The sequence below is a fragment of the Macrosteles quadrilineatus genome, unplaced genomic scaffold (genome assembly GCF_028750875.1).
Source record: "Macrosteles quadrilineatus isolate MER2022 unplaced genomic scaffold, UCM_ALF_1.0 Scaffold_8__2_contigs__length_117827958, whole genome shotgun sequence".
In the NCBI taxonomy this organism is placed as follows: Eukaryota; Metazoa; Arthropoda; class Insecta; order Hemiptera; family Cicadellidae; genus Macrosteles; species Macrosteles quadrilineatus.
The window spans coordinates 86,412,409-86,425,544 of NW_026542601.1; the positions used below are offsets into that span (position 1 = coordinate 86,412,409).

Below are 13,136 nucleotides of genomic sequence, written 5' to 3' on the forward strand. Positions count from 1 at the left end.
CATAATGAATAAGTAAGTTTGAGTTTTGTATTGATTAGAAAACACAGAATGAATGATTAAATTGTGTCAACAACTCCTGAGGAAATTAATGAGCACTAAGCAAATTTACTTGCAGTGTGATGCATTATGTTACATCAGCTTGTAATTCACATATATATTCTTTGGCAGATAATTTACAATTTACGTAAAAATAGAAATATATTTAGCTAACACTACTGAACAATTGTGACTTATTTACGTACCTTTTACCAGCACTTTTTTCCGTCCAGTACATCATTATGTACAACATATGCTTGTGTAGCTTTTTAAAATGTATTTTGTGATATAAGGTACTTTCTTATTCCTTGGTAAACCGTTCGAGCAGACCTATTGTAATGTACAGCATTGTAATAAATAGGCATTCAGCATTGATGGACGCTCATTATTGGAGTTAAAATTATGTCTAAGCAAACTGCCTGTGTGGCAACTTACTTTTTAGTGACTAGTTTTAGAAGTTTCAGTACTTTTACCCATGTCTCGATTCACCTGTTACAAGCCAATTTTACATCTTCATTCAGAGCAAAACTTGTTAGTTCTTCATACGCCAGCTCATTTTTGCTTAACCGTTTATACTGCAGCCTCTAAAATCGTCGGAGCATAAACATCTTTATATCAATACCCAAATAAGAAACAATGTAGAAAATGTTGAATTATAAGCTTAAATAATAGTTGTTTGCATCTAAGTTGAGTAAAGCTTTGCTATATTACCTAGCAATGAGTAAAATCTTTAACAAATTACTTAGCAACAGATGGTGTACTCCAGTCAAAGCTACAGTAGACTTCCTCTAATCCGGACTCCTCGGGACCAAGGCCAGTCCGGATAACGGTTTTTCCGGTTAAACCAACGTCCCAAAAACTTGTTAAAACGGACCGTTTACTGTGATATTGGACATAAATTTAGGAGAGCATTGTATTTAGACACGTGATCACTGGTCTCAAAACTTTCTCACGAGATCAGTAGTTTTAGTACCGCCCACATCCTGCCGATCTAGTCCAGTTAAACCAATGTGCTGATAAAAATTGTCCGGTTCAAAGAGATGTCATTTCCGCCGAGTGCAGTCCGGTTAAAAGGTGTCCGGATAAGAGGGAGTCTACTGTAACTTATCAAGCAAGAGTAGGAAGCAGCAAAATTTATATAAATTTAATGTTTTTTTAGGGAGCGTTTCATAAACTCCAAATTTCACAAACTCCAACGCTTAAAATATTAAATAAACAGAGCGGTTCATAACCTCCAATTTTCATAAGCTCCAAATCTATAACATTCAAATAATCACTGTTTCACAATGTCCAAATTTCACAAACTCCAACGTTAAGATACCAAATAAACAGTGCGGTTCATAATGTCCAAATTTCATAACCTCCAACGGTACAGTCTGAGCCAGAAGTCTCTACAGTGGTTGCCACAGTCAGATAGCAGGCACCGTTCGCCAGCGCTCAACTACTGATTATACGTGCATTTTATGATTGAAGAACACTCAGCTGTGTGACTCAAATATGTGTTAGCACACAATGTGCAAATCAAATTTACATTTTTACATTTTTAATACCTTTAATTCAAATACCAAACTCCTAGCGCCAATGCCGCACCAAGCGATTTTATGCCTATTTTTAATCGCTTAACAATGATACAAGCAGGCTCCGTATCAAAAAAAGCTTCAAATAAAAAATAAAATTCATACTTTGATCTAAAACTTTGCCGCAGGAATTTTTTTCCTGACCAAAAAATAAAAAAGTTCCTCGCTTACTACATTTTTCATGTTTTTTATGGTGTTAAAAAACAATCATCTGTTTTAATTTGCCTAAATAAATTATAAAAATTATGTTAAGGTAAAAACTAGCTACATAGTAATGAGCACTGGTTTTTCCAGAAAAATAATATGTCAATTTGAAATTTGTATGTTAACAAATAAGTGTAGCAGAGCAGGTTGAGTGAATGTATGTTTGTGTAAAACAGAGAGGTTCATTCGGCCCGTCCGCCTCGGTATCCCGCCAATTCGATTGACTTATGGCAGAGACTGTACCGTTGGAGCTTATGAAACTTGGAGGTTATGAACCGCTCTGTTTATTTGATATTTAAAAGTTGGAGTTTGTGAAATTTGGACATTGTGAAACTGTGCTTATTTGAAAGTTATAGTTTTGGAGTTTATGAAGTTTGGAGGTTATGAAACACACTGTTTATTTAATATTTTAGACGTTGGAGTTTGTGAAATTTGGACATTATGAACCTCACCCTTTTTTTATATTCAATATGTGATAACAGAAAACATACAAATAAAAAGAAATTGATGTTACAATATTGCCACAAATGCACAGCGTTTAAGTGTATTTATGTTATTTGGTAACGCTTTAACTGGAAATTTATTATTTTTTTGTGGATTTGGCAATTCTTTATTTGCCTATTATATTGATGTTATTCTTAAAGCATTACGCTTTAGCTAGTAATTCATTTTTTCCTCAATACAATTATCGATGAAAATAAAATCTCTATAGGCCTAACTTCCGCAACAACTGACAGAAGAAGCCAGATTTAACTATTACTCACTTGACTCTTGCACTAAAATTTAAAAATCCATTTGACGAGCCTCATTTCACCAACATTAACGTATATTTCTCAATTGTGCGAGACATATTTTCACAGCCTCGGAGCAATTTTATCACGCCAAGTCTCTCTGGGTGTTTTGCAGCGTACATTCTTTTTGCATTGCAACATCCAGCATTTGAAATGACAACATTTGCGCCTGTAACTTCATAATACACATCGCAAACAATGGCATGGTTAATTTCATATAATCAGCGTGTTTGGTTACCACAAAAAGGTTTTTTATTTCATATCCACTCTGGGAAATTTGTAGGAAATTATTCATTGACAAAGAGGTTAAATTTATCTATCAATTGAAAGTTATGGATGTTGAAACATAATTTTTTTCATATAACTTATTTTATCTCCAACACACGTCTCAAGTCTTTGGTTTTAAAATTAAAGAACATCATTAAAATCAATAAGACTCACGTGCTCACTATGTCACATGATATAGGCCAACCAAATATAAACGTCTGTTAGGAGGTCAAAAACCTCAGGAATTTGACATACCTTGTGGGCTTTCGGAGCACTCTTCATGCATACGTCGTTGTGTACAACGTAATAAGAAAAGAGATTGCTTAAAGGGCATGGTTTACGACATTCATGTCAAGTCTTCATTTGGCCAAACCTATTCAACAGAACCAACAACACTATATGGTTAAACAAGATTCGAGGAAGCAGTGATACACAAAATATGTTATAGAAAACTTTATGTAGATTTATTGCTGAAATTCATCTTTTTACAAACGAAGCTAAAAAATTGCAGGCCGGGCCAGTAAAACTAATGTTGATTTTGGATCCTCTGCTTGTAAAGCAAGGATCAACAATATCAGGACAATAGCTCCCTGAAACCCTAATCCTGCTTACAATAGTCCTAGTCCATGTCCCAGTTTAAGAACACCACAATTATTGCTAAGCAGTATTTATATTTATAAAATACTATGACTTAAGTGTAAATTGAAAAATATTTACAGAAGACTAGATTCAAATGATGTTTTCACTTATTTTAGTCTTATTCCTAGATATCACAGTTACTTATCGACGACAGAATGTTTTCAACAAAGCTTGAACCTTATTAAGTCAATATTGTCATCACTATCGGCGTTTATTAAATTTAATAATTAACAACTATAGTTGCAATAATTTCTCCCAATAGAATAAGAACTAATAAATCAACGATCGCCGATAAATATTCACACGACAATACAATAAAAGTGATAGTACAAGTCTAAGGTGGTTAAATTGCTTTGAGAATTGATTGAAATTATCATATCAACTAAAACGATGTTAAAAATCGCCTCATTTTAATTGCTCTAACCTCCAAAAATAATAACATTATCAGCTTATAAAACTTATCTACGACAATTAGATGCTAGGTAAAGTTAATGTTATTTTATAAAAGTAGAGTCTGTCGCATAGGTATAGGTTTTCATTATTGCTCATGAATATTCTTTGAGAAATTTTTCCAACTATTATACAGTACAACAATTTTCATAAAATAAGGCTACCTAATACCAAACTCATAAGGCTATAAACAAAACGATGTGAGAAGCAGTGTAAGTTTAGAGGCAGGAAAATAGTGCGATTTTGGGGTCCTGAAATGCTAATACCAAAATATCACAAACATAAATCGGTTCCATAAGCAAAAGGGCTATTGTATCTTCTAACCAAGTTTCTGTTATTATATTTCAGGCGGCTTAATAAAATCATGTTATTATAGCCTACAACATAAAATTATTAGCTTAAAACCTAAAGCTTAAATTCACTTTTAATTCTCCAACAGCGCGAGTCTGCTACGGTGACTCTTTGTACTCAGGAAGATTCATCCATAAATGGGCATCCAAAGATTTAAATCTTAGAAAATTGTGATTAATGTGCATTTAGAAATTCTACTAGGAAATATGCATGTTCGCCGGCATAATTATCAGCTAACCAGTCCATTAGCACAGCTACTTGACACCACTTCTCAAATCAAGTTAAAAAATTGTTTACAATACAACTCTGAATGTGCATGCAAGTATTACTTATCACTATCTTAATACTATGTTGGAAAACGACGTGTTGATTGAAAAAGATATTCTAGGCCTACTGTGACAGTAGCTTCCCAGGCCATCCAGCGCCATCTGTAGTCTGTGACGGGGACTCCAACAGACCACCTATAACAATCAGGAATTATTGTAAGGATAAGGGCTTTGTCTGCACTTAAATACATATACAATTTACACCACATAATAATTCATTACCTATTTAAGTTTGCATGTACCTACAGCACACATTAACACTTACACTTCCTTTCAGATTTAAGTGCACAGGTGTGAAGAAAGTAACAGTTCACAGAGTTGAAAATCTCTTGCTATTTCTTCATTCTAATATTTCAAATTCCCCACATGATTAATTTAATAAGCCTGGATAGTGTTGCTTTGGTTTAAGTTTCTACAACATTCATTATCAATAATAATGGAAGAATTTAAAACAAGCTGCCCGTAGTGGATCGACCGGGTGGAAAAATAACCGGGCAAGAAATAATTAGAAGAAAAGAGTTAAAGTTGAGTTTTTTAATATAAAAATCTAATTAAGTAGAAGGATTTTACTACTAGTGTAAGGACAGACAATTGATGAACTTTGCCCTCAAATGAAAGGACGCTAACCCCACTCTAGACGGACGACGGACAGCAGTTTGAATTCAGACCCAGGTTACTACCTGTTCTGGTCATTCTCTACATTATTTAATAGTAAGGCTATCCTTATAATATAGGCCTAATACGTGAAGGCGATTTCTACTAAACACTACTCGTCCGTCAATAATGGACGGATTTTTACAAACTATGTGTCACAATTAACTATTTTTTGTGTAGACGCCCCCTTTCACCAATTTCTGCAATTAAAGTCCTCGGGCTTTGCCCCACAGGCCATAAAAATCCCAATGTATTTCTTATGAAGAAAAGATTATGTTTACTTAAACAGAGGAATATTTGTAATAATTACAGCTGTTCTTAGATACAACAAGAGCGATCGTTTCCAGTTTGGATAACTGGAGTGGAGTGAGCGTTCGTTTTCAGAATGAGTTCAGTTCATTCATACTTTCGATAACTGGTATGGAGTGATTGATTATTTATCTTTGAGTTGACTCTTTTTTAAGTCATCGAAAATTATGACTGTTATTCATTTTGAAATAACGCATGCAACAATTTGCAATTGCTCGAATTCGAGCAACAGGTGCACTAGTATTTATCAACACTTATTAGTCAAGTAGATATTCAATAGCCATATTAGTAGCATGATTATCATAAAAACACAACTTAAGACAATAGTATTTAAACAAACATGTCATCATAATTGCGCTTTACTCAAATCTATGTAAGGTCATGTGTAGTGCCCCAAATCACATACCTAGTACAACATTGACCACAGATTAAAAAAACGCATGTAGGTGCTATAAAAATTAAATTTTCAGAGCTTATTCTTTGGAATATTTTGTATGTGGTTTTTTATTTGGTTAAAAATGAAATTTTCAGGGTGTCTAGTTTATTTCCATTATAAAATTCAAGACTAATTCCAGACTTTTCAAGACTAATTCCAGATTTTTCAAGACTAGTTTTTACAACAATTAGTGGGTATTGATACCAAAATGTATCGATTCTCGATTCTTGATACCGATACTAATTTTTATAGCTTAACCAAATTTTCTAAATAATACCACACCAACCCCTGTCTTTGTCATAAAGTAGTATTATGATAATGTGGTGTTTTCAAGTAAAGAAATAATGCAGCAATAACAAATTCTAACTAGCAAATTTGGTTTTATTTTTATCATGAAATCTTCCGCATACCGTACGTTTAGACATCATCATTGACTGCAGCGGTTACAGAAACGTGATTGTCGTCGTCCGCGATCACGGCAAAATCATGAACATTTCCCGCGGCTGTTAAGATATCACCGTCATTTCCCGCGGTCATGGAAACGTTATCGTCGACGTCCGTAATCACGGCAAAATCATGAACATTTCCCGCGCCCGTGTAGACATCATCGTCGTCTCCCGCGGTCACGGAAACGTCATCGTCATCTCCCGCGTTCACGGAAACGTCTCGTCGTCGTCCGCGATCGCGACAAAATCATGATCTTTTCTCGTGGCCAAGCAGATATCATCGTCGTCTCCCGCGGTCACGGAAACGTCATCGTCGTCTCCCGCGGTCACGGAAACGTCATCGTCGTCTCCCGCGGTCACGGAAACGTCATCGTCGTCTCCCGCGGTCACGGAAACGTCATCGTCATCTCCCGCGGTCACGGAAACGTCATCGTCATCTCCCGCGGTCACGGAAACGTCATCGTCGTCTCCCGCGGTCACGGAAACGTCAGCGTCGTCGTCCGCGATCGCGACAAAATCATGATCTTTTCTCGCGGCCAAGCAGATATCATCGTCGTCTCCCGCGGTCACGGAAACGTCATCGTCGTCTCCCGCGGTCACAGAAATGTCACCGTCATCTCCCGCGATCGCGACAAACTCATGAACATTTCCCGCGGCCGAGCAGATATCATCGTGTCGCCTCCCGCGGTCACGGAAACGTCATCGTCGTCGTCCGCGATCGCGGCAAAATCATGAACATTTCCCGTGGCTGTTTAGACATCACCGTCATCTCCCGCGGTCACGGAAACGTTAAATCGTCGTCGTCCGCGATCACGGCAAAATCATGAACATTTCTCGCGGCCGTGTAGACATCATCGTCGTCTCCCGCGGTCACAGAAACGTCATCGTCGTCGTCCACTATCGCGGCAAAATCGTGAACATTTCCCGAGGCCGTGTAGACATCACCGTCAACGCAAGACGACGATCGCGGCAAAATCATGAAAATTCCCGACTTTGAAATCAAATTTAAGACTAAATCCCGACTTTTCAAGACCATTTTGAAATTCAATACTAATTCCCGACTTTCCCGACTACTAGACACCCTGAATTTTGTGTTTTTTAGAATTTGTTTATTAGGCTAAATGATGTTTGAGGTGTAGGCCTACACTTCCCCCTTGTTCTGGGGTAAGTATACACCCCCACCCCCCCTATTGTATCTTTCCTCTGCATATTACTTGATGTTGGGGCAAGTGGATTGTAGAGGGAAAAATTAGCTTTCTTTTGATTTTTATTTAGGCCTATCAAAATATGTCAAACAGTTCAGGAGTTGTAAACTTTTTGGTGAACCTCCGCAAAGAAAAACTGAAACCCCAGCTTTATTGGGAATTCTTAAGAAAATAAAAACCTTATGATTCCACTACTCCATTGAATTAACAATTACTAAGTTTTAAAGAGCAGAAAATGAGCTTTATTTTAGTTTTTAGTGATTAAAATATCTTAAACTATACAGTAGTTTAGAGTTTTTCCGTAAACCTCTGAGGCTCGGTAAAGTACCTAGGCCTAAGTAAGTTAGGCTACTCTAATTGAAAAATTTTGCCCGCCACTCCAGCAACACATTTTGAAATCGACAATTTTTGTCGATTCGCCACTCCTAGGGTTAAACCCACAAATTGTTGTCAATGCTATAAGTTAAATTTTAAGTTAGCCTTATTAGCCTTACTGCCCTAGCCTAACTTGCATAAGTATTAAATTGAGGCCTAACTTAAGTTAAGATTTAATGATTTTCCAAACAAACAAATATATAAAATTGTAGGCCTACAATTTAGATAGTGTTTAAACCCTCAGAGTGTTAAGCGTCGCGTAATCGACGCACAACACACCCGCCGTTCACGGCGAAGGCTCTGGGACTGACTGAATCAGATTGAACTGGATCGAGATTGGTATCATTGTTTTCGGTAGATTCTAAGCTTTTTCTCTATGTCTGTCTAGACGATTTTCATTTTAGTTCCGAAAATATTGTAGTAGACAGCTGACGTGAGTATATGTAAACAACTTGGTTAACCGCGCACCGATGACTGATGTGTTTAATTATGTTTATCATTGTTTTAGTGTTAAATATAAAAAGTCGTGATATAAGTTCATGGTGCGTTATAAGATGATTTAAGTGATTTTGAAGGGCTGGTTGATGATCCTGAAGAAGTAGGTAGTAGTGATGTGACAAGTTGAGTTGGCAAGTCGAGTTGACTCGAGTCAAGACCCGAGTCGAGTCAACTCGAGTCATCTCATTTACAACTCGAGTTGGTACGAGCTCGTACGGAGATTGCCAAAGCTTCACGAACTCGGAATGTAACGAGTCCGACTCGCAAATTTAAACGCTATCAGCTCACAGCCTCAAAGCGAGTCAAGAAACCGAACTCATACGGAGAAATCCGAACCTTTACGAACTCGGGACATGACGAGTTGACTCGGTCGGTGGCTAACCCACGATTACTAGAAAAAAACCGGTAAGGATCATAAACATAAACAAATTACGTTTTTGGCCCGAAAATAAACATTATTTAGGCCTAACATTGCTTAAATGGAACTGCCAAAACTTATGTTCAATGCTATTAGTAAAGGATTCGGGCCAACGGCCAACAACATCATTTGTTTAAATGTTTATGATCCATAACAGCATTTTTCTAGTGTTCATGCTATAACCCTATTGGCTGCGCTGCGAGTCGACCCGAACTCGACCGATGGAAGCCGAAGTTTCATGACGATACCAAGTTGAGTTTGACTCGAGTTGACAACTAGTCGTGAGTCGAGTTTGACTCAAGGAAATACTCGACTCGTCACATCGCTAGTAGGTAGTGATATTGATGTAAATTATCCGCCAGATTCCTTGCTATGGTTAGGCTATGCATTCTTAGCTAACGCTAAATGTACGAAATCAGTTTTTCACCCATAACTTATTTATTTGCATATTTACTACCTACCTTATATTATTCTATTTTTGTAATCCTTATAAAATTTAGAACAAAGTGGCTATTTTAAAATATTTGTAGGACTTGTAATAAATTATAAAAAATTTTGAGCGCAAACATAAATTTTTTAATTTAAGTTAGGCTATTTTATAATTTTTGAGAAATGTTAATCCCACAAAAATTGTTGAAATTTTTTTTTATGTTTTATATATTACATTGAAGCCCATAATTTCGAAAACAAAATTATATATAGGCCCAAAACAGTATAAGGTAAACATACCAAATACCGAACGGTTAAGGTTAGGTTATGAATTAATCTGTAAAATATATTTATAGGTATAAAGTAAGCTTTTTTTGTTGTTATTAAAATGATTGCTTATATTTCCAGATTTAATTTTCAGCGTTTGAAGTCAATAATAATAATATTTATTACCAGAAATTGTGTTTTTTTCAACCAATACCAAAAATTTTGAAACTGCCTAATACCGAATTCGAATTTCCTAATACCGAATTTGTGCCGCCTAATACCGAACGGCAATTCCGCCGGCGCCCAGGAAGCCCAAAAACGTATTGAAAGCAATTTTTATTCTCATTTAATTCTTAAATTATATCTCATACAAGATTTAACAAATAAAAATAACAAGAGTTGAGTTAAAACATGGTTGTGAAGGGGATGATCTCATTACGTCAGCTGGTATTGGTTAGACATTCTCTGGAATGTGAGTCATGTAAGTGGAGATGGGGTGAGTTGACCTCTGGTATGTTTTTTGCATATTTCAATATAAACAAGGACAGAATGATGTCATGGTTATATAATGTAGGAATGTAGAGGGGCTAATCATATGGCAGTTCAGATGGTATTTTGGGATTGGCATTCCCAAGAATCTGAGTCATAAGGGGTGATGAGGGTGTGTTGGCTCTGGTTTGTTATTTTGCTAAATAACATTTAATAAGTAACAAAGCTACTACGTTTTTGTGAATTTTGAAAATATATAGGCTAACTATTATGATTGTAATAATTTCCAATTTTACTTAGCTGTTTACAGTTACCCTAAGTTAATAATTTGTAAATATAACAGAAAAAAACGTAACATTCTCGGAAGTTTGGAACTGCTTCAGTAGGCCTAATACACTACTTTCTGATAAGAATAACATTCCAAAGTATTAAATATTTGCGAATTTTGAAAATAGATATAATTATAAAGGGTAATAATTACCGATTGTTAGCTGTTTACAGTTCATAATGTGTATATATAACACTAAAAACGTAAGGTTCGGCGGTTCGGAACTGCTTCAGTAGGCCTATGAAAACCATTTATCTCCTAATAAAATTGTTTCAAAGTATACATTTTCGTAATTTTTGGAAAATTTATAATTTTAACTTGTTATAATTATGTATTTTATAGCCATTTAACTTACAATTAATTTATAACTAAAATTATCCTACGAAAAATGTAACAACGCTCGGTAGTTTAAAACTAGCCTACTTCAGTGGGCCTAAAAAGACCATTTTCTGCTAAAAATATTCTTTTAAAGTACTCTACTTTTATAAAATTTGGCAAATATATGATTTTATTTATAACTAATATGGTTTATATAGGTATTTGCAATTAATAATAATTCAAAATCAGTAAATATATCATGAAAAACGTAACGATCCGAAATTAGGAAGTACCGCTGCCTAATTCCGAACATGCGTTCGGAACTTAGGCTTAGTGTACATTTCGCCATCCTAATTCCGAACGGCTAGAAAATTAATTTTAAAATAGTTTCTGGGTCTTTATTATGGCTTAAAATGACAGAAAAATATTTAAACTTGCATATTAACAACTGTACTTTATTACAAATTGGCCGGTATAGTTATTTAAAGCCTAAGAATCTCAACCACTTTCCTAAGGAAACAGACAAGAGATTTTAGAAATTTGCAAAAACTGTGTACAGCATTACCAATCACGGCTTACTGGATCTAGTGGCCAATGACGATCTACAAACCCATTTGTCTGCAGACAGATTAAAAGCCAACGAATGCTTTAATCTTAATTGCTTTGAATTGCTTTAAGTAGGTGTTGATCAGATGAAGCATATGCTTATTATTTGAGACAAAACCCAGCGCGTTCGGTATTTGGCAGGTGTTCGGTATTTGGTATGTTTACCTTAAGTTACTTTACATTGTTTTTAAGTTTCTAAGATAGCCTAGCCTACATCTTAATAAAACCCTGTGATTGCACAATAAATGGGCGGACATTTATACCATTACTATGGACACTTGGAGGGTTAAAGTTTCTGAGAAACAGTTTAATAAAACCCTGAGAATGCGCAATAAATGGGGGACACAATATGGGTAAGACCTTTTAACTTAAGTTAGGCGAGGCTATGGACACTTGGGTAGGCCTAGTCAAAAGTAAAGACCCCAGCAATAAGTTAAAGATTATCGGGTCAAGCAATATAATGCACAATTTTATCAAACCTAAGAATAACGAAGACTTGAAAAATGTATACTGCTAATGTTGAAACTAGTGCCTACTGCGCAGCAATTTCCTTTCACTTCAAGGCTATTCGTCACTGCTGGACCTTCTAGCCTACATTAAAACTTGTCAAGCCTTTTGAAATTGCGAAGAGTGAAACTAAAATTTACCAATACAATTATATTACAAAAACAATTAGGCCTATGTTTTTTATTTGTAAATCAGCTATCGCACAGACTTAGCCTACACACCAAAAATGGAACACGCAGCAAGGTTGCAACGTATGTCGCAATAATGAAACGCAAGACTATTTTATGCACTGAAAAAATGTTGCACTAGTAAAATGTGTTTGCTTAAGATAAGTATATTAGAGGATTAGGCCTATAACATAAAGAGATAAATAATAAGAACTTACCTAAAAGTGGACAAAAGAAATGTCTAATCGAGCTTCGTAGCAGAAACGTCCGGAGAGCAAGCGATCCTGGCGACGAATGAGGAAGATTTCTAGAATCCAAGGACAAGGACCAATCATAGCATTCATAGCAGCGCATAGGAAGCGACAGGGTTCACAAAAGTGAATACACAATGACGTCATGGAACTTTCCAGAATAGTGAATCATTACTTTAGTCACGTATTGATTTTCGACGAAAGCTAAGCGCATACTAGCCAGTTAACCAAATACTGTCGCCAAGTGTACTATATACATGCAAAAACTATCTCAATATAATTAATACCCCCGCTGCAGCAAACCAGCCGACTAAGCGAATTTCCATTTGCCAGGATCGATTTTCAATTAATCTATTAAATAAACCTTTATTACAGGGTGTTTCAAAAAGAATCATCCGATTTCGTAGGTTTACAATTTGAAAACTAATAATCATACGGACATGAGGTTAATTTTATATTAAAGAGTAAATCATAAAGTTTTTTACATACCATTTATAGGTGCTCAATATGGTCTCCTTTAGATGTACAGCATATGTGCAACTTGTAATACAAATTTACTAAGGTAGAAAAGAGTTGTGAAAAATAATAAAAAATTTGAAAACAAATGCAAATTTTTGAAAGTAGGGCGTTTTTCTGGGGTGAAATGGTGTGATTTTCGGAAAACGCCTAAGAGTGTCTTGTAGAAAATTTAATTTCTGACCGTGAAAATTCTGTCAAATCTTCGCTATAGCTCTTACCGCATTCTAGCTATAGCCGTTTAAAAAAAAACTGTGTTTTTCTTTTTCAGATGTC

At 35.7% G+C, this 13,136-nt stretch overlaps 1 long non-coding RNA gene across 1 annotated transcript; it reads right to left on the bottom strand.

Annotated features, from left to right (window-relative positions):
* Window positions 1-3,315: 3,315 nt before the first annotated feature.
* Window positions 3,316-12,422, bottom strand: LOC129001790 (uncharacterized). The gene is made up of 2 exons (XR_008491493.1): window positions 12,312-12,422; window positions 3,316-4,776 (listed from the first exon to the last, which is right to left on the bottom strand). It is a non-coding gene; the product is annotated as an uncharacterized LOC129001790 (long non-coding RNA).
* Window positions 12,423-13,136: the final 714 nt, after the last annotated feature.